The following is a 20,607-nucleotide window of genomic DNA, read 5'->3' on the forward strand; positions in this document are numbered from 1 at the left end:
TGCTTAGGGTAAATTTAGTTGATGCAAAGTCTAAGCCGCTCAGAGAAAGCTTAATCACCATTCTGACTGATCAGATGGTAACTTCGGGAACAGTAGCTCAAAAGGAACAGGAACCAAAAGGGAGAGTACTTCTGACAACAGAATTACTTTAGACTGAAGCTTAAAGAGTTGATAAAGCGCCACGGGTTTCAAGGACAGTAACCTCTGGCTTGATTGGGTGGCTCAAGATGCTAGAGAACAACATGTATCTGACTGTGTTGCCTGTGCTTCAGCTAGGTCACGGTTGTTTACAGAGCCCGCACCATTGCATTAGAGGATGAGTGGGGCTATGATTGTATGTTACAGTTAACTAGAAGTGAAGTGACTACTGGCAACTGTACTGTGTTGTCCAGACTTTTCCTGCCATTTCAAAGCAGACAGCAGTGGGACCATTTATGCTAAAATTAGATAATTACATGTTTCAAGTTTTCTACAGATAATGAAAAGTACAAGGTGGGAGAGATCGACCCAACTAGGTGTGCTGTCACACTCACAGGACGAACCACCAACAATGTAAGCGACCCTACCACGGTAATTGGAACATGGGCAAGAAGTGGGCTCTACTAATACTGTGGGGAAGATATTCGTGTTCCTATGGGAAGCGAGGGACATGTGCGATGGTGCGATTGGGAGCTCGATCATGCTTATTGGAAACCAGGTAAAGGCTATTCCACAACATAACACGTGAACTTTAGCTGCCATACGTAAGAGATACATTTTGGCCAAAGAGGGACCCAGACTACCCATGCATATGATCCTCGTTTGAACTCGCCGACCTGGATAGACTCCATAGGAGTGCCCAGGGGAGTTCCTAATGAGTGCAAGCTGGTAAGTCAGGTAGTTGCAGGATCGGAGAGTATATTTCTTTGGGTAACGCCTAAGAAAAATGTTGGCGATTATGTTCATTACAACCTGCTGAGACTCTCTGACCAAACCAGGGACGCCATGATGGGGTTCGCAGAACAATTAGGTCCGAGTTCGCTGACGGGAGAGCTTAAATCGAATTATCTAAAACCATGCATGAGCACTCAGGTATCGAAAATATGCTGGCGTCCTGGATGACATCTGTGTTTGGACAATGGAAAGGTGTGGCTAAGTAAACTTGGCAAGTGTCAGTGATGGTTTCTTTGACTGTACTTTTGGGAATATTGGTCATCGCTAGTTGTGGTATCATTCCTTGTGTCAGAGGATGGTTGGTAAAGATAATGGCGAGGGTTGCGAACCCTGCCTGGGTTGAGGGAAATTCTTTATTCCTATTATATAATCTGCATTATTATGATTGCATTAAGAACATGTTTTACAGCATTGTTTACCAGTAATATTGTTTACAGGGTTCATATTGCATTGCATAGGTTTGTCATCACACTCATTCTATTCACAGGTTTAGTTCATTTTATACACATTGCATATCTGTGCTTGTTTGGAGTTGATGTTCTATCCAAGAGGGTTTTAAGCTTCACTGGTGAGAGTGTCCAGGTGATACATGTTGAGGGAAGATGAGAACATAGCAGGTGAATTGCATGCACGCTTACAAACACACATGATTTAAATATAGGCCAGGCCAAAGGCCTGGACTTGATGCAGCTTTCAACTTTACAGCTCCTAACTTGCAGGAATGGCGGGAGTGTAATGAATGAATGCAAAACATGCTTACAGACACAAACATGACAGGGGTTTATTTTACAGGGTAAAGGTGGACCACAGGTTGCTTTGTTTCTGCTTAGCAACTACTGAGGTAAATGGTGTTAAAGATAAATATGCAATAAGTGAACAAGAAATGTGTGAGGGTGAGCCGGGTGAAACAAAATGTTGTAGATAATGGAAACTTGTCTAACGGGCATTAACAGTAACCTTTGCATGTTATGTATATGCTTGAGGCCAAAGGAGGCATAAATCCAGATAGAAAACTTTGAAGTGTGCTTTTTAGCGGAGATTTAGGCTGACAGGGGGATGGTGTATATTTTACCCGGGGTGTGTTTAATAAAAAAACTAAAAGCGTTGCTCACACACATAAAGAGTATTGAGATTAAATAAAGTTAATATAATGGATAGAGCCCAGAACAGGAAAATACATAAGTAAAATCAAATGTAATGTTTGATTTCACTTTTATTGGGAAACAATCAGGTTAGAAATGTGAGTAACCTATGTTTAAACTGTGAAAACACTCTCCACATACATTAAAACTGTGCAACTCTGAGTGGGCCATGCAATCAAGCAACTGTTACATATCTGTATTAAACTAGCCAACATAGACTCACCACCACATGATGTTGCCCTGCAGCGGGGCAGAAAATCATTTCCAAACCAGGGATCTTATGTTGATTATCATATTCTTACTTATGTACACACACACACACAGAAGGGAAAAATTTCAAAACAAAACAAAAAACAACTTCGCTTAACCTGTCCAGCACAGGAGCAAAATAAAAATCTCTTTGGGCTCTGTTAAAATTTCTTTAGTCAAAGTGTAAAAGGCCAAACCTAGGAGGTTGGGCAACCCGGAAAGTCCCTCCAGTATCAGGAGTTAATAGTCAGGAAACATTCTTCACTTTAACGCGTTTTTTTATGAAAAACCACTGACTCATAGATGCAGATAGACATACAAGTGCACATACATCCAGATGTGCATTTAGACATTAAAAGTGTAGAGACATGTACACACAGATTGGCAAACCGGTACAGAGTCTAGCTGAAGAGCTTAACAAAGCAGACGTGGCAGTAGGGTTTGTGATTTTGCCTGATATGATATTGGGAACCAACTTTGAATAATGACAGGAACCTGAGATGAACACAGTAGGTTAGTAAGGTGTAGCAGAGAGAGGGTCAGAGCGAAGGTAGTGGACCTGGGAATAGTGTAGTGACGTCTTTGGAAGACGTCAAAAGGGGAATTGTAGAATTATAGGGACTATTTTACATAACCATCATCTTGTCATTGCATTAATTATCATTTCATCCAAGCATTTATTGAAGCTGCTGGCATTATGTTATAATTTGTATTATAGGGGTTATCATAATCAAATATTAACATGTTTATTACAGGTGCAGTTATAACTACTTTAAAATGATTGAGTTAAATATATATATATATCATAACTCATATGCTGAGTATATTGTTACAGTAAAATAGTAGCTGAGCAAAGGCCTGAATGTATTCAGCTTCTTGTGGTATTTGAGTTTGCTTAGTTACAGGTGACGGAAGGATGTCCAGTCCATGGTGACCTCGAAGGCCTTAGGTCATCACTATATTCGGAAGAGTATGCCACAAGGAGGAACCTCTATGTTGCAGTTAATTCTTAAAATACATGAATGTTCTGTACATGCAAATTATGTGCTTGTAAACGCAAGAAGGGGCGTTACAATACCCTGATGTTATAAAAGCAATCTAGAGTGTATTTTGGGTAGAGATGTACAACTGTTTTGCAGTTTGCACCTCTCCACGCTGCGTGCATTCATTAAAATCAATTGTTTGAATGACCTCTTCTGGACCATCATTGTTTTACTCTCGTCCTCAATTTCGAACCCGTAACACTTTACATAGGAGAGCTCTCATAGGTTCAACAACAGTCGTGTAATTTGGCACAAACTTGCTGTACCATGCACTCAAGCCAAGAAATGAGTGTAGAGTTGCAGGATCAGTAGGGGGCGGAGCATGGAGGATGGCAGTGACATGAGAATCATCTGGCAGCAGACTTTCTGGACCGATCTTTTGACCCAGAAAGGTCAGAGTAGTTTGACAGAGTTGACATTTGTCAACATTGAGTTTCAGTCCTGCATTGTTGATTCTGTGTAACACAGCACAGCCTCATGTTCAGCTTCTGAAGTTCTATATATGATGACATCATCAAGATAGCATTGCACGCCTTTTTGGCCACGTAGGATATGTGTCATCATCTTTTGAAACACTGCAGATGCTGAACTCAACCCGTAGGGGACTGCAGTACTGGTACAGTCCTTCATGTGTTATGAAAGCAGTGAGCCCTCTACTCTCTTCATGTAGTTTCAGCTGATGGTAGGCAGATTTAAGATCCAGGGTGGAGAACATGACAACCCCAAGAAGCTCAGACAGTATGTCCTCAATCAGTGGCAAGGGATGACTGTCAACGACCACTGCTTTGTTAGGTTCTCTCAAATCAACGCACATGCGTATGCCACCAGTCTTCCTTCTATTGACTACAATCGGGGAGACCCATTCAGATCCATCAATTTTTGATTCCATGTTCCTCAAGGTTCTTGAGTTCAGCGGAAAAAGCATCACAGACTGACAGGGGTAAGGGTTGAAGTTTCTACTGTCTTGGATTGACTTCAGGTCGCATCTTCACTTTGTGTGCAAAGTCCTTTGCACATCCGAATGGAACTGGAGACTCACATTTCTGTTTGCAGTGAGTGGGCAGAGCTGAGGTTTGCTTTAGCGTAGCACAGACCTTGGGACTTTCAAGGATGAATTGCCCTTTTATGTGTAGTGTTAATATCAACACTTCACCGAGTTCTTTTGATTTCTTTAGAGGCATCCAATGGAAGACAAAACACTGCTCGGTAGACCATGTAACACTTTATTTCTCTTTCACATTACTTCTAGAAGGGAGATGCGTCCTGCATGACACGTTGCCGCGGATCTCAAAATGGTGGTGTGCCCCTGACAGTTTTATTACAGAAGCTCCCTCATTCTAGTCTAAACAACAGTGTCTCAGTAACTTTCCACTAGAGATGGTCCCCTCTTATCTACATTTTCCCAGGCAAGCATGAGTCTGCAGCTTTCTACTCCCCAAGGACACAAGGTCTCATGCCTTTATTTTTCAGGGCTGTGTCCACTTAATACTACACTATATAACTTTATAACACTTATAATAAAAAAGCATAGCATTATTGAGGCACTTAAAAATTATTTATTTCCAATAGGAATCAAGGGATGGGAAACAGGAGGGGAACACACCTGGAAGACATCACAGCTGACGAGGCAGGGGAAATGTAAACAGAACACACTGACATCAGACAGAGACCTTCAAAGTAAAACAGGAAACACATACACGTAGTGAGACAGACTAAACACAGAGACCTTACTACACAAAAGGGGACACACAGGCAGAGGGAACACAACTAAACCCTGGGAAACCAAAACACAACAGTCATAATACATTGAACTATCAAAAGAGAAACACAAGAAAACCAAAACAGTCCAGAAACAGAAAACAACCCGACCAGGGCGGGCGGGCGGGGGTCCAGGAAGGAGGGCTCGAAGCAAAACAAAACAGGAGAACCAAGAGTTCAAAACAAAACACCCATAATACACACACCGGGAGGCAACGACGTGGGAACAGTTCAGGGGGCCGACCGTGCGGACGGCAACAGCGGTGATGCAGACGAAGCAGGTCCGGAGGTCGCCCACGACAACCACAGGACCAGGCGAGGCAGAAGCAGAAGCTGGACCAGGGAAGGCAGAAGCAGAGGCTGGACCAGGCGAGGCAGAAGCCAAAGCCGAAGCTGGACCGGGCGAGGCTGAAGACGAAACCGACGCTGGACCAGGCGTGGATGACGCTGCAGGCGACAGCGTGGAAGCCGGAGACGGTGGCGCTGCAGGCGACGGCGTGGAAGCCGCAGGTGGTGGCACTGCAGGCCGGAGCGGTATCTCAGACCCTCCAGCGGAGACAGGAGATGAAGGCCGGAGCTGTCCCTCGGACCCTCCAGCGAAGGCTATCACAAAGCCAGCAGGCACAGAGACCTCTGACAGACACGAAGGTGATTGAAGCTGCTCAGGGCATTGGTTCTGCCTTGGCAGCGCTAACATGGTGCAGTTCTCAGGGGGCTGCTTAACCTTCAGGGGTCCAGAATCAGCTGGGGGTTGAAACCTAGCCTCTGGGGAAGCCCTGGAGTGGATAACTGTGCCAAAAGCAGCTAAATCATGAGAAACACCCTGGGTAGAAATTAGATTTTCTCCCTGCATAGAGGTTACGGACGGCCGATAGAAATGAAGACTGAATAGCAGACCCAGCTAGTGGGAACATAGGAGACAGCGCTAGGGGCGGTTGAACGGCTGACCGCGCTGCAGGAGACCGAACTACAGGAGACACTGGAGACTGAACTACAGGAGACACTGGAGGCACAGGAGACCGAACTACAGGAGGCACTGGGGGCACAGGAAACTGAACTACAAGAGGCACTGGAGGCACAGGAGACCAAACTACAGGAGGCACTGGAGGCACTGGAGACCGAACTACAAGAGGCACTGGAGGCACAGGAGAGCGAACTACAGGAGGCACTGGAGGCACAGGAGAGCGAACTACAGGAGGCACTGGAGGCACAGGAGAGCGAACTACAGGAGGCACTGGAGGCACAGGAGACCGAACTACAGGAGGCACTAGAGGCACAGGAGACTGAACTACAAGAGGCACTGGAGGCACAGAAGACCGAACTACAGGAGGCACTGGAGGCACAGGAGACCGAACTACAAGAGGCACTGGAGGCACAGGAGACTGAACTACAGGAGGCACTGGAGGCCTCCTGTGCCTACAGGAGGCACTGGAGGCACAGGAGACTGAACTACAGGAGGCACTGGAGGCACAGGAGACCGAACTACAGGAGGCACTGGAGGCACAGGAGACCGAACTACAGGAGGCACTGGAGGCACAGGAGACCGAACTACAGGAGACACTGGAGGCCCTGGGGACTGAGCTAAGGGCGAGTGAGCAGCTGACAATGGAAACAGAGCAGAAGGTGGCTGCTGGGCAGCTAACTGAGCTGAAGGTGGCTGCTGGGCAGCTAACTGAGCTGAAGGTGGATGCTGGGCAGCTAACTGAGCTGAAGGTGGATGCTGGGCAGCTAGCTGAGCTGAAGGGGGCTGCTGGGCAGCTAGCTGAGCCGAAAGCAGCTGAGCAGGCGATAAGCAGTTCTTATTGCTATCCGTCACACAAAACACAGCCCCTAAATAAACAGTCACACAGTCCGAAAAAGAAAAAGAATCCTCACTCACCACAGCCGGCAATTCAGAAGTCCCAACGTCCGGCTGTGGGGTGGCGTGCCGGCGGCGCGATCGTCGTTTCCTCCCCGCAGACGGCTCCTACGGGCCGGGCAAAACCACATCCAGCGGGTCGGGCAGCGAGGCAGTAGTGGCTGAGAGAAGTTGTGGTGTGTTCTGGAGAAAGGCCTGCATGGTCGGGGGAAGCGATTCCAATAGCCACGGAAGGCCGGAAAAGAGCCGTTGTAGCCGACTTTCAACTGCGCGGCGAAGCTCTTCCGGAGGGTTTTCCAGCCACAGCCCGAGGAGAATCTCCACATTGTAGATGATGTCGTCCTTGAGCTCCTCTGATGGATTCAGTCCCGCCGGGTCCATGGCGGCTGGTTCGTACTGTCACGGGATGCCGGGGCAAGCCGTGTGAGAATTATTTAGGACCCAAAATGCGGCAGCTCTAAAGCAAGTGAGTTTATTTAACCAAAAGTGGATACAACAGAGATGGCGAGGGTGAACATGAAACTAAGAAAACCTAAACTGGGAAAAACTAACAGAATCTAACCAGAAACAGATATGCAGGGAGGTACGGGGCAATACACAGAAAGACGGACGGAGAGATGCAGACGAACCAGCAACGAGGACGAGGTAACACACATTATAAATACACATATCAGGAATCAAGGGATGGGAAACAGGAGGGGAACACACCTGGAAGACATCACAGCTGACGAGGCAGAGGAAACGTAAACAGAACGCACTGACATCAGACAGACACCTTCAAATCAAAAGAGGAAACACATACACGTAGTGACACAGACTCAGAAACGCGAACTAAACACAGAGACCTTACTACACAAAAGGGGACACACAGGCAGGGATAACACCAACAGAGGGAACACAACTAAACCCTGGGAAACCAAAACACAACAGTCATAATACATTGAACTATCAAAAGTAAAAGTACAACAACCAAAAACACTGGGTCACTGACCCAGGACCATGACAAAATTTGTGCCTCACGGCGAACACCAGAAATTTGCGCGTAATGTTCCACCTTGTCGTGTAGATCGACTCTGAATTCTTCTTCTTCTTCTGTTTTTCTAGTTAAAGTTTCGTGTTCTGTCTATTATGTGCCTACCGGCGACTGTGTTGTCCTCTGCGTCTTCGCGGGCTAGCCCTTGATACAGATGATGCTGTTCTTGATCCCTCCTCAGCTCCCATAGCCTAGTGCGGGACATGTGCTCGTTGGCGGCTGCTCTCTGTCTTTCTGGCTGGCTATTTGGCTATTTGTCCCCAACCACGACACGCTTAGTAACTCTGGTATCGCTACCCTCCCATTATCGTAGCGGGGTATTTCGCTACCCCGTATTATTTGCGATGGGTTATTTCGCTACCCCGTATTAATAACGATGGGTAATTTCGCTACCCCGTCTTATCGCTGCGGGGTACTCTGTGACCCCGTATTAATCATGATGGGGTATCTTGCTACCCCCTCCCCTCGTAAGTTACAATAGGAAACCTTGGAGTCTGGCGGGACCCCGAACCGCCACCACAACACCAACTTATCATAATCATCATCATTCTCCTGCTCCTCGCTAGCGAACGCTTAGCTGTATTGGCCACAGGTTATGCGAACAACGGGATCTGTGAGGAGCCCAGATGCTCCGTGCCTCCTTCTCCTCCTTCCTCTCTTTCTTTTTCTTTTTCCTTGCTCTCATGCATCTCGCTAGCAAACGCTTACTTGTACAGACGGCAGGTTACTCAAACACCGGCGTCTGCGAGGACCCCAGACACTCTGTGCCTCCTCCTCCTCCTCCTCCTGCTCCTTGCTCTTTTTCTTTTTCTTCTCCTTTGTTCTCCTGCGCCTTGCTAGGGAAAGCGTAGCGGCCAGACCAGCCGGTTTCGCGACCACCGGCCGCCGTGAAGACCCCAGACGTTCCGTGCCTCCTCGTCCTCCTTCCTCTCTTTCGTGCCTGTTCTGCGACCACCAGTGGCTCTGACCACCTCAGAAGCTCCGTGCCTCCTCCTCCGCCTTGCTCTTTTTCATTTTCTTTTTCCTTGCTCTCATGCACCTCCCTAGTGAACACTGCAGGTTACACGAACACCAGCGTCCGTGAGGACCCCAGTGCCTCCTACACACACACACACAGCAGTGGCGGCGGAGGCGGCGGCAGCAGTGAGTAGGAGGGGGAGGAGGAGAAGGAGGTTGTTGCTATGCCTGCGTCACGAAACCTGGGCTCATTGCGTGCGCCTGGACCAACTACGGGGGAAACACATGGGATAAACAACCAATTTGGGGCATGGTTTATTTAACATATATCACCGAGGCCTATGACAAACTGGTGGGACAGTATGTGGTGAAAATCAGCCAACTGCAGCTGGTTACAGAGTGTTACAAAGGAGATTACTGAGATTAGTTTTTCGTGAAAGACTAATTCTTTCAAAACATGCATCCTACCATGATATTTTTATCATGTAACCCTGTTGTTAGCCTATATCTTACGTTCCAGATGTAGCCGCCACCATTGTTGGAAACTGGAATTAGCTGAGCCGCACTATGAATTCTGGGATATGGTGGGCCACGAAGGATACACCCGACCCATCCTTCAAATTCCAGGAAAAGGAGGATGCATTTGTCGGCTGCATTAAGAGGAGTCTATTTGGACAGCCTTGTGTCGCTGTGACATAATCGGCCTACAAATGTGCCCTCAGGAGGATCCAGCCTATGAATTTGGACACCCTCACTGAGAGTAAAAGACAGAAGTGGAGCAGAAGGGATCAGAGCATGATGGGAAGTTAATCAGCAGTTGTGGCCTATAACAGCATAACTAAAGGATGGGTCAGGTGATCGTGCTGTAGCTATTAGATTTATCAAAAACGAATGTTAGATGAGTTTAATGTTAAAAGAAGAGAGCGTTTCTGGTTACACAGGACAGGAACAGATTATATTACCTACCCCCAGTTTATCATATTAAATCTCAGCTTACTACTGAACCAACATTTTTCCAAATACAGCACCGCTAAAAAACATCATTTTTTCAACTACTATAAAAATAAATTTTATATATTACCTTTTTAAACATCCCATTTCTTTCTAATGTCATTAAAACAAGTTCGCACATTTGTATAAAGACAGTTGGACTTCCACATCTTTTAAGCTTTCAAGTTTTATTCAGTTTCACACATGGATTAGTTTACATCTGTTTCAATAAGAAAGTCAAATCTTCAGACCCTAAAGCAATCTTTGTTTCTTTCAATCATTCCAATCTAAATGTAATATAATTGCAGTTAACTTAGCCTAGCTTAGCTACTTTGATCTCCAGTGATTTTGGGGGTGTGGATAATTTTTTGTTTGTTTGTTTTTCACAGGTGCCGAGCCTTCTTCTACAAAACTGCATTTTTTAAAAGTACCATTAACATTAATGTAGACTGACAAGTAACTAACAATTTAACACAGTGAGAGAAGAAAGAAAATATCCCATTTCAAAATTTCTAGTTCAGATCAAAATTATTGTTCTGATTGAGGAAACAGTAAATTTGGCCACATCATTGTCCTGATCCTCCAATTTTCTCTTTCCAATGTGACTAAACAAAATTCAACTTCTTCTTTTTTTAAACAATGAAAGCAGATACACACCCAGAAGCTGAAACCTTCTGGGATTTTTTTTTTTATCAGTTTCCCATATGGAATAATTTTCATTTCTTACAGGAACAATCCTCCAACAACCTTTTAAAAGAAACATTTTTTGTCTTTCCCCAATTTTGAGACCAACTGAACCCACAAACCTGAAGCTCCTGATCCCAAACTAACCAAATTTAATGTTTCCTTAATCAGCACAGTAATTTTTAGCTCTTTGTGTGTTATGTTTATTCACAGTTTTGGTGTTTGCTTCTTCAACTTGATCCACAATTAGCTCTGAACCATCGCTCTGCTGTTTTCTCTCTCCTAATGCTTCTCCTTCATGCGTCCTGTCCTCAGATGTAATCCAACCAGCTGCCTCCTTGCTTCCTCTTTGGCTTGTATTAGCAAAATTTCCAGTTAAATTAATAGAAATCCAGAAAAGTTTTCCTGCTTCAAAAGCTCTTCCAGTTGCCCGTCTTGCTGTCCTCCTTTAAATGAGGTTCTTTGCAGTTTTTGTATATTTGTATTTATTTGACTTCATATTGCCATGACAACATAACACAGAGCATCATGGTAGATTAAAGCAGAGGGTTCTTTCCTCTGCAGAAATACTGGTGATGTAAAATTGTGTTAATGAGCCTTATCTTTAAACAGACACTCACTGATCCTGCAAGAAGAGGAATTTAACTACAAACCCTCATAGTCCCCATCAGTATCATTCATTCTGCTCTGCAGCAATGGTCACAGCGGCTGGTTTAAGTATTTTTGCCCCACTGATGTTCATTGAGTCCCTTTGATACATATTTAGACCTTCATAATTTTCAGGGTGCATGAGTGTTATATCTCCATCTCATCCTAAACATTTTACCAACATGTAGAAGGCATACGTCCACAAGATTTTAATTTGTTTGTGCTGAAATTCAGTTTTTCATATTCTAGTTTTTTTCTTCAATCAACAGGCAGCTTAAATATCTTGAATGCAAATGTCATTATCAGAGCTCACATAGATGTGGGTTTTATTCTTTAACATGATTTCACTTGGATTTCTTTACATATACAAAGTAAAAATCCAGGTTAAATATACAATGTGTTACACTGAGATTTTTATGAACAGCTCTCTGCACTGATGTTTACTGGGTACTTGTATGTGTTATGTTGACATCCTCCACGACACAAACACAAAAACCTGTTTTATTCTGATTAAATGTGTGAGATGGCCCTCAGGTCTCTATATCCATGTCTAGGTTTTGGTGACTACTTGGATTAGGGGAGTATTATTTAGAGCAATGTTTGTCACTTTGGTTAATTGCTCAACTGAGGCCATTTTTGTTCACTCTTTTTTTTAACTGAACTTTCACATTTAACATGCTAACTGTGCCTGTAGAGTCTGAGATGTAGCTCTGTTATTTTCTGTATTTTACAGTCTGACTTAGGGGTGAATTTGTTGGGATTTCCACTCTGAGAAAGATTGGTGTCTGTGTTGCATGTTTTGAATAATCTTCTTCAGAGTACACTTTTGGTGTAAGCTGACAGTGAATGAAAAAAACTATAAAAATCTGCTGTGGTTTAAATTTTCCAAGAGAGGTAATGACATAATGCAGAGACGAGCGCACAGGGGATATCCAAATTCTAGGAAGGCAGCTTGCTGCTGTACACAGGCGGATTCTTCTCAGTCATAGTTGTTAACAAATTGATTGTTTTCACAAACCACATAAAGAGCATTGTTCCCATTCTAGGAGATCTACTCATTGGTGTCGGTACCTCTTCAAATTAAAAGTAGCTATATATAAGCAACTATATTAGCTTTGGCTTAACATAGGTTAAATAGTATAATCCTGTTTTAAAATTTATGGCAGCTTGTCAATAGAAAATTGTAGTCAGTATAATCTTTTAATAATATAAGTTTGCATATGATAGAATACTGCATGATGACCTCTTTATAACTCAGACTGTTTTGATTCACTGTGACCCGTTATCATGCAGGGAAGGAGCAGTACCTGCTAGATAAGAGCTTAATAAGCAGTTTCACTTTGTACCAGGTAGAGGAGCCTCTCCTGGCACACGCACACGCGCGCACACACACACACACACACACACACACATATCCGCACATGCTCACGCATCAACATTCCACTGAACAAACGTATTCACTGTTGTATTACTCTTCTTGTGTATAAATAAAGACCAGGGCAGTGGCAGAGTGCGAGTCTCGGAGCCCTCACTCCAAGTGTGAGTGCTCTGTGGCTGCCCTTGCATGCAAGTAAAACTGTGTGTTTCTCCTCTCTGATTCTCAGCTGAAGAAGTGTCTTAGAGTACATCTCTTGACATTTATTTTGGTCCTTCGTAGAGCCGGATCAGAAACATCAGAACTGTTATCTGTGACTCTGTTCCAGGATCTGGCACACTGTTTCCTGACGCCGTGGGGAGCCAGCACCGAAGTCTGTGCACAGCCCTCTTAGACGAGGCCGAAAGACCCGGATCGTTAAATTCAGATTCGGGCCGGTGTTCTTAGTCTGGTCCACGGCGGTGGGATTCAGTCTGACGATCTGAACCACCAGTGAGACATCTGAGTGTGAGAGAAACACTATTTTGATATGTAAAACGGCCGCGAAGGTTTTAAGAAACGTGTAAAATAAAGTGATAAAATAGGTTAAGTTCGCCAAAAGGCCAAAAGGAACTAAGTTTAGACCAGTTTCAGAGGTAGCCGAAATTACCTCGTGACAAATTGTTAAAGAAACACGTAAAATAGGTTAAGTTCGCCAAAAGGAACTATGTTTAGACTGGTTTTAGAGGTAGCCGTTAAATACTTCGTGACAAATTAGCGCGCAAATGTCTATGTGTGTATGTGTCTGGAAGTAAATTGATTTTACAGCACAATATGCTGCTGAACTACTTCCATTTTTTATTTTTTATTTTATTTTATTTTGTTTTTATTTTGTTTTTCTTTGCTTGAGGCTCACGTACTGGTGACAAAGGAGAACGGTTGAGCTTCGTCTCATAAAACTGATACCGCTTCACTGTTAGAAGTGAAGTCGAAGGCCGTATCAGTAAACCACTCTGAAGTCAAGCGTGCCAGTGACGGCCCAGCAAAATCTTTGAGCAAAATTAACACCTGATGAGGAATGTTTAGGAAAACAACAAACTGGAGCAGGACTAATCCAAAAGAAAGACAGAGGAATGCTTAGTGGAACAGCAAGAGGTAGAGGTAGAGCTACACACACACCAAAAAGTGGCTTTAGTACTACATGCTGGAGGTGTGGAAAAGAGGGACATTTTGCACGTGACTGTAAGAAACAAAGAAGACAGTGACTCAGAATAGGATAGTAGCTCAGGTGAAGAGAACAGTTCAGATTAGGAAGAACATAATAATCCCTCACCAAGTAAAAAATTAGAGATCTAAGTATAAGTTTAAAAAGGACTGGAAACAGACCCAACTGAATACATATAAATGCAAGAGGAATAAAGTAAAATAAACAAAAGGCTAAATTGATTTAGAACTTAACTGTAATGTATTCAAGTTGATGATAGCAAGGATAACAACCTGTAAACTGGTATTAACAATGAAACATAGTTGGGATGAAGATCATGCCCAGAATGAATACAATGAAAGAAAATACATGATTCACACAAACACATATTACTTGAAATAGAGAGATGCATAAAGTATATTAAGGTCGTGTCATCGTTCAGCCAAGGAAAGTGTGTGAAAAGGAAAATGTCTCCAGCTTGGGAAACGGTGAAACTGCAGATCACCCCCAGCCCCTGATGGATACAAAAAAATATAAATAAAATCTTGTGATATACTATTGCTGTTATATAAGAATAATAGCATTAATAATGACATAATATTAATATGAAGAGGCACCTCAGTCAGTGATGATGTGAGGTGGATAATTGTTAAAAGTAGTCCGCATCAAGCTTAAGGTTTGCTGAAATTCAGTACGACATATGAGATGAAGAAAATAAAGAAAATATCTAAACTAATTAAGTGCATAGAGGCACTTGACCTGCTCGAAAACCTGTCATCCTAGATGAGACATTGCTGAAATATAGAGCACACCTATACTAACAACTAATAAGCTAAACCCTGTATACAACAGCTAAAGCTGCACAATTGAGAAGCTGAATTAAATATGTGGTCACTGCTAAGCTGTTGAGCAAGTTACACATTTTTCAGAGCAGGAGCTGCACGAGAGCTCTAACATGCAGCTGTCTGTGAGCTTAGTTTTTCTTTTCCCCTCACACTTCTGATTTGTTTTTGGGCAGCAGCCTTTTTGCATACTGACTTATGTGTGTAAAGTGTTCAAGCCATCAGTAACTTGTTTTGTTTTGTTTTTGTTTTGTTGGTTTGAAAAATGAATAAATTTGTGATCATACTTGTGGATCACAGTGGCACATAATGATTAGGCACATGATTTACTAATGCAGATGTAATAAATTTATTCTAAAATTCAAGGAGAACAAGCAAGAACAACACCTTCAGTTGTGTCTTGTTGTTGTTCTCTGTGTAGTGTGCTGAGTTTTGTTTTTTGTTTCTTTTGGTTTTTTTGAAATGTTGCTTGAGTGATGAGTACTGTAACTTCTGAAGTAGCTCTCACCATGCGTCCTTGATGATGATAAGTCCAGAGCCAGCTGAGAGCTGGGTTGTTTGTTTTGTTTTAGGTGATAAGGTAGAAAAGTTAAAACTTAGTTTCTTGTTTTGAAAAAAAAAAAAGAAAAAAGGGGGAGGTTTTGTGTTTCTCAGCCAAGAACAACTACAATTTCATTTTCTGTTTTTGAAAACGGATAATAACAATAATAATAATAATAATAATGATAATAATGATAATAATAAAACAAAGAGTGATGTTTTGTTTAAATGTTGAAGAAGGCTAATACTGCAACATACCGTCTAGTGCATGATCTGCGAGCAATAAATGAAATCATCTTATTTATCTTTAAATAAGCTCCAATTATGGAGACCTGAAGTCACATGCTTAGGGCACACCCTCAGGTGAAGGCAGAAAGCTACTAAACAAAGAAAAGAAGCTATACAAAATGAGCCACAGCCACAAAACTAAGCATTTACATTCTTTCTGACTCTTTGTGAGCCTGAGTTATGACCTTGGCTCCCTGTTTTTCTGCCTCCACCAAAGGTGGGAGTGAAGCTCCCGTGCAATGTGCTCCATTCTCTTTACTATCATAAAAAAAAGGCCCTGACTCTCTGAACACAATATTCTCTTCATAACTCAGCAGTATGAAATGTCATGAAATAGTCTAACTCACTCACAGTGAATCAGCAGTATAGGATAATACAAACCTATCTAATAAATCTAATGATTTTCACATTCTTTTAACTCAGAAGTGTGATGCAAACTAAAACTACATACTGATTACACAAGAAGTATGATGTGGCCTACAGCAGCATCATGATTCACTCATTTTGATTACAGGTAAAATGTAATATATAACAGCATAATAATCTCACAATTGCTACAAGTACATTTGCCTTTCTTAACATATGTGAGAGAAAGGCAACTGTTAAGAAAATGCCCTTTTGGGTGAGAGAGGCCCAGAGGCCCCGCATGCAAGCGTACTAACACACATACATGCAATGAAGAACAGCTTACACTATTGCACACACTATACATGCGCCTATATCTCCCATTGGTGTTAAAGCAGGGAAAAACTTAACAAAGTTTTGTTATCAAATGCTGAATTTATCCACTGCTGACATTTAACTCTCCAGCTTGCAGGACAATAGGTGAAACGTTTGTGAACACAGAGAAGAAAAAATAAAGACACAGAGAGAGTCTGGTATGACCAAGCAGTGATCAGACAATAAATTTAGTTGGTAATACAATAAATTGTGACATGTTTTCTGTTTGATGGATGCAACACAAGTAATTTACTGTATGAAGGAAATTCTCTTTTGTGATAATATTTTGAACATGCATTTCTGTTGACTTATCAACTTAGCGCATTATAAGCTGATATGCAAATTAGTTGATTGATACTAGATTTGAAAAAATGAATGGATTATAAAATAAGTGAATAAGATGTAACAACGGTTGACATTAGTTTCTTATTTCTAGTGTGTGGAGGAAGGTTTTATCATGGCACACATCTGTTTACATGGGAGAAAACTCCTTATGTGATACGACATTTAGCAATTTGTTTCTGATGTTCAGCACATTAGAAGGATGACTTTGAAATTACAAAGGGAAACAATTTTGCTGACAAAGCTGCAAAAGCAGCAGCTATAGCAACCACAGTCTTACTAACAACTCATGAAAATCACACTATTCCACTGTCTATACTGCAGGACGAACAAAAGCAGCACCATCAAAAGAACAAAAACAATGGCTAAAACACGGAGCAGCACTAGACACTGATGACATAATGAAAATAACAGGAAAACCCATTCTTCCCATATTGTTACATAAAACAGCCGCTCTAGTGAGCCATGGTTTTGAGCCATGGCTCATCAGGAGGGATAATCTGAGGGATGCCGACAATTCTATACTATAAATTTTGAAACTTCAGCAAAAGAATATGTGAGAACATGTATGACCTGCCAAAAACACAATATCCAAGGCAACTTAAGACCAAACAGAGGACATTTTCCTACACCACCTCACCCATTTCATACAATTCACATGGACGTCATTGAATTGAATGAGTGTCAAGGCTCAAAATATGCTCTAGTAATTATAGATGTTTTCTCAAAATGGCCAGAAATTTACCCAGTGAAAAAAAGCAGACGCTATCTCAGTTGCAAAGTGTCTATGCAACCATTTCATCCCAAGATATGGTATTCCTACTCTGATAAGATCAGATAATGGAACCCATTTTGTAAATGACGTGATCAGCAAAGTATCTGAAGCACTAGGTTTCAGTTTAAAACACCATTGTGCCTACCATCCACAGAGTGCAGGATTAGTGGAGAGAACAAATGGCACTATAAAACAAAGGCTCAGGAAAACAATGGAAGAAACTGGCAGACCATGGCCAGAATGTGTAGGCCTAGTCAAAATGTGGATGAGAATAACACAAGGAAATAACAAACTGTCCCCATTTGAAATTATACATGGGCGACCTTTTCCATTGCCAGTTATTAGCGAGCCACTAGATAAATCAATCCGTGAAACCACTCTGGCAGATTGGATGACTCAATTGTTGACAAACAGAGAAGTTGTTTTGAACAATAAACTGCCGCAAGACTCTTTTTCACCTATCTCTTGCAGGTTGAAGCCAGATGATTGGATCCTGGTCCGAGTGCTCCAAAGAAAAAATTGGAGCTCGCCACGGTGGGAGGGTCCATACCAAGTGCTTCTGACCACTCCAACTGCCTGCAAAATAGCGGAGAGACCCTCCTGGATACATCAGAGCCACTGCAAAAAGGTTGAGGTCCCAGGAAAGCCCAGCACCCCCGGGACAGCACATTAGGGAAATCTCACCCGCACTTGATTGCTCCGGTGGCGAGGGGGAAGTGCTGATTGGGCCCCCGTAGGGTAAGCTCGCACTTCAACCTCCAGCCTCTGATCAACTCTAGGGCGGCCAAGTGCGAGGCGTGATGGACCTGTGTGCAACCATGGGAAGGTGGACCCTTTTGGTTACCTTGACTACGATGCTCACCCTTACAGGCCCCCAGCTGATGCCAACAACAGCTGAACCACAGGGCAGACAGAAAAGATGGACGCATGAACAACTCCCACCTAAGAGACATGACGCAAGAGCACATCCACCCTTGGATGAATAATGCCTGGTACCGCTACATCCACGACAGGACCAGAGCAGAATCGGAAAATACACACTGTTATGTCTGTTCTTATATGCCCAGCACGTCGACACACCCCACACTATATGGCAAGTATATGAACAACACTCAAGCAAAGTGTGCCGCTAGCTTCGCTGGCATTGGATTCCAACACAGCCAAATCATTCTCGAAGAGACAAACCCATCTACCTTTTACACTCTTCATGTCAACCTTCAAGGAGGGTTACAACGCAAGAAAATCACCGTTGAAGACGTTGTACTTGATAAAGGAGCATGTGATCAACTTTTCTGGATCAACTTTAATGTGACAAACCGCAATACATCCATCCACTTCCCAGTGTTCTTTGACCAAACCCCAGGAAAGAACCACCCCATCTGCTACAAACAAAGCAAAGGTAGCAGGCCGCTTGGAAACACCACTAACTGCAACCGGACCGCCGAAGGGGGAGAAGGTGCCCCTGTGAACACAACCGGACCATCTAATGGCATGTACTGGGTGCAAGGAATGGCCTGGCTATGTGGACAACGGGCATATTTCATACTGCCCCCAGGCTGGACAGGAACATGTGCTCCCATATTCCTGTCAGACCACACTTTCAGGATGACCGCAGTAAACACCACTTCTACAGTATGCCGGAAAAGAAGATCAACGCCTCCTGAAATTCAACCACATGATGCAATATGGGGAAGCTACGTACCCAAAGAATTCAAACTGTGGACCACCGGACAGAAAGTACTCCACACTTTGTTTCCCTGGGTGGGAACCGGAAAAAACATGCTGAGGATTGAAACTCTGGACTACCGTTTTGGACTTTTCCTGAACGCTTCGTGCAAGATCAACAAACAGCAGAACCAGGAAATTGATGCATTACGGATCGCAGTGATGCAACATCGAGTAGCTCTGGACATGATACTAGCAGAGAAAGGGGGACTTTGCGTCCTCTTCAGCAACAAGTGCTGCACTTACATACCAGACAATGTACACTCATCAAACATGACTGATGCCCTGAACGCCTTGAGACAGATCCAGCAGGCCCAAAATCATGACTATGTAAGCAATACAAGTGACTGGTTTTCTTGGCTTTACACTGGCTCCTGGCTACAGGTGCTAAAAAGACTACTCATTGGAGTTGGAATATTTTTACTTTTATTTTGTGTTTTTGTAACATGTATCCTGCCATGTCTAAAACTCATGATTAACCGCATAATTGTTTCCACTGTTGCTGCATACATAGCCGTGACAAATGATGATGATGATGACTCCGACCTGTTGGAACATGAAGACTTTGTGTGATTAATGATGATGTGACAGAAAATGTACAACAAGATGTTACATACTGATATCTCACTTCAAAGTTATACGTGACAACAGGAGGGAATGTCAATAGAAAATTGTAGTCAGTATAATCTTTTAATAATATAAGTTTGCATATGATAGAATACTGCATGATGACCTCTTTATAACTCAGACTGTTTTGATTCACTGTGACCCGTTATCATGCAGGGAAGGAGCAGTACCTGCTAGATAAGAGCTTAATAAGCAGTTTCACTTTGTACCAGGTAGAGGAGCCTCTCCTGGCACACGCACACGCGCGCACACACACACATACATACATATCCGCACATGCTCACGCATCAACATTCCACTGAACAAACGTATTCACTGTTGTATTACTCTTCTTGTGTATAAATAAAGACCAGGGCAGTGGCAGAGTGCGAGTCCCGGAGCCCTCACTCCAAGTGTGAGTGCTCTGTGGCTGCCCTCGCATGCAAGTAAAACTGTGTGTTTCTCCTCTCTGATTCTCAGCTGAAGAAGTGTCTTAGAGTACATCTCTTGACACAGCTCAAAATTAAAACCTTACAAATTAAAACCCTGAATCATCACCACTTGTGTGAACTACAAGGGTGTCATCTGGGGTGACCCCAGAAATTTTAATGTATCACTTTTCTAGCATACAGCTGACACTGCTCGACATCTTACAGTGCAGTATAAGATTACCGCCACAAGGAGGCACAACAGGCTTTCAAACCAACTGTTTCTGCTTCCAAAGCGGCGCCAACCGTCACCATCGATCATCGTACTTATATAACATAGACTATGTATGTATGTATGTTTGAGTTGATACATCACTTAAAGCCACCACTGTTCAGGCATCACCACATTACAGGGTTTGAAAAAAAGCTTTGCACTTACTATACAAGAAAAAATAATAGAAAACAATTTGCAGTGCTCTATTCTAGAA

This window comes from Oreochromis aureus, linkage group 17 (assembly GCF_013358895.1).
Source record: "Oreochromis aureus strain Israel breed Guangdong linkage group 17, ZZ_aureus, whole genome shotgun sequence".
NCBI classification, from domain to species: domain Eukaryota; kingdom Metazoa; phylum Chordata; class Actinopteri; order Cichliformes; family Cichlidae; genus Oreochromis; species Oreochromis aureus.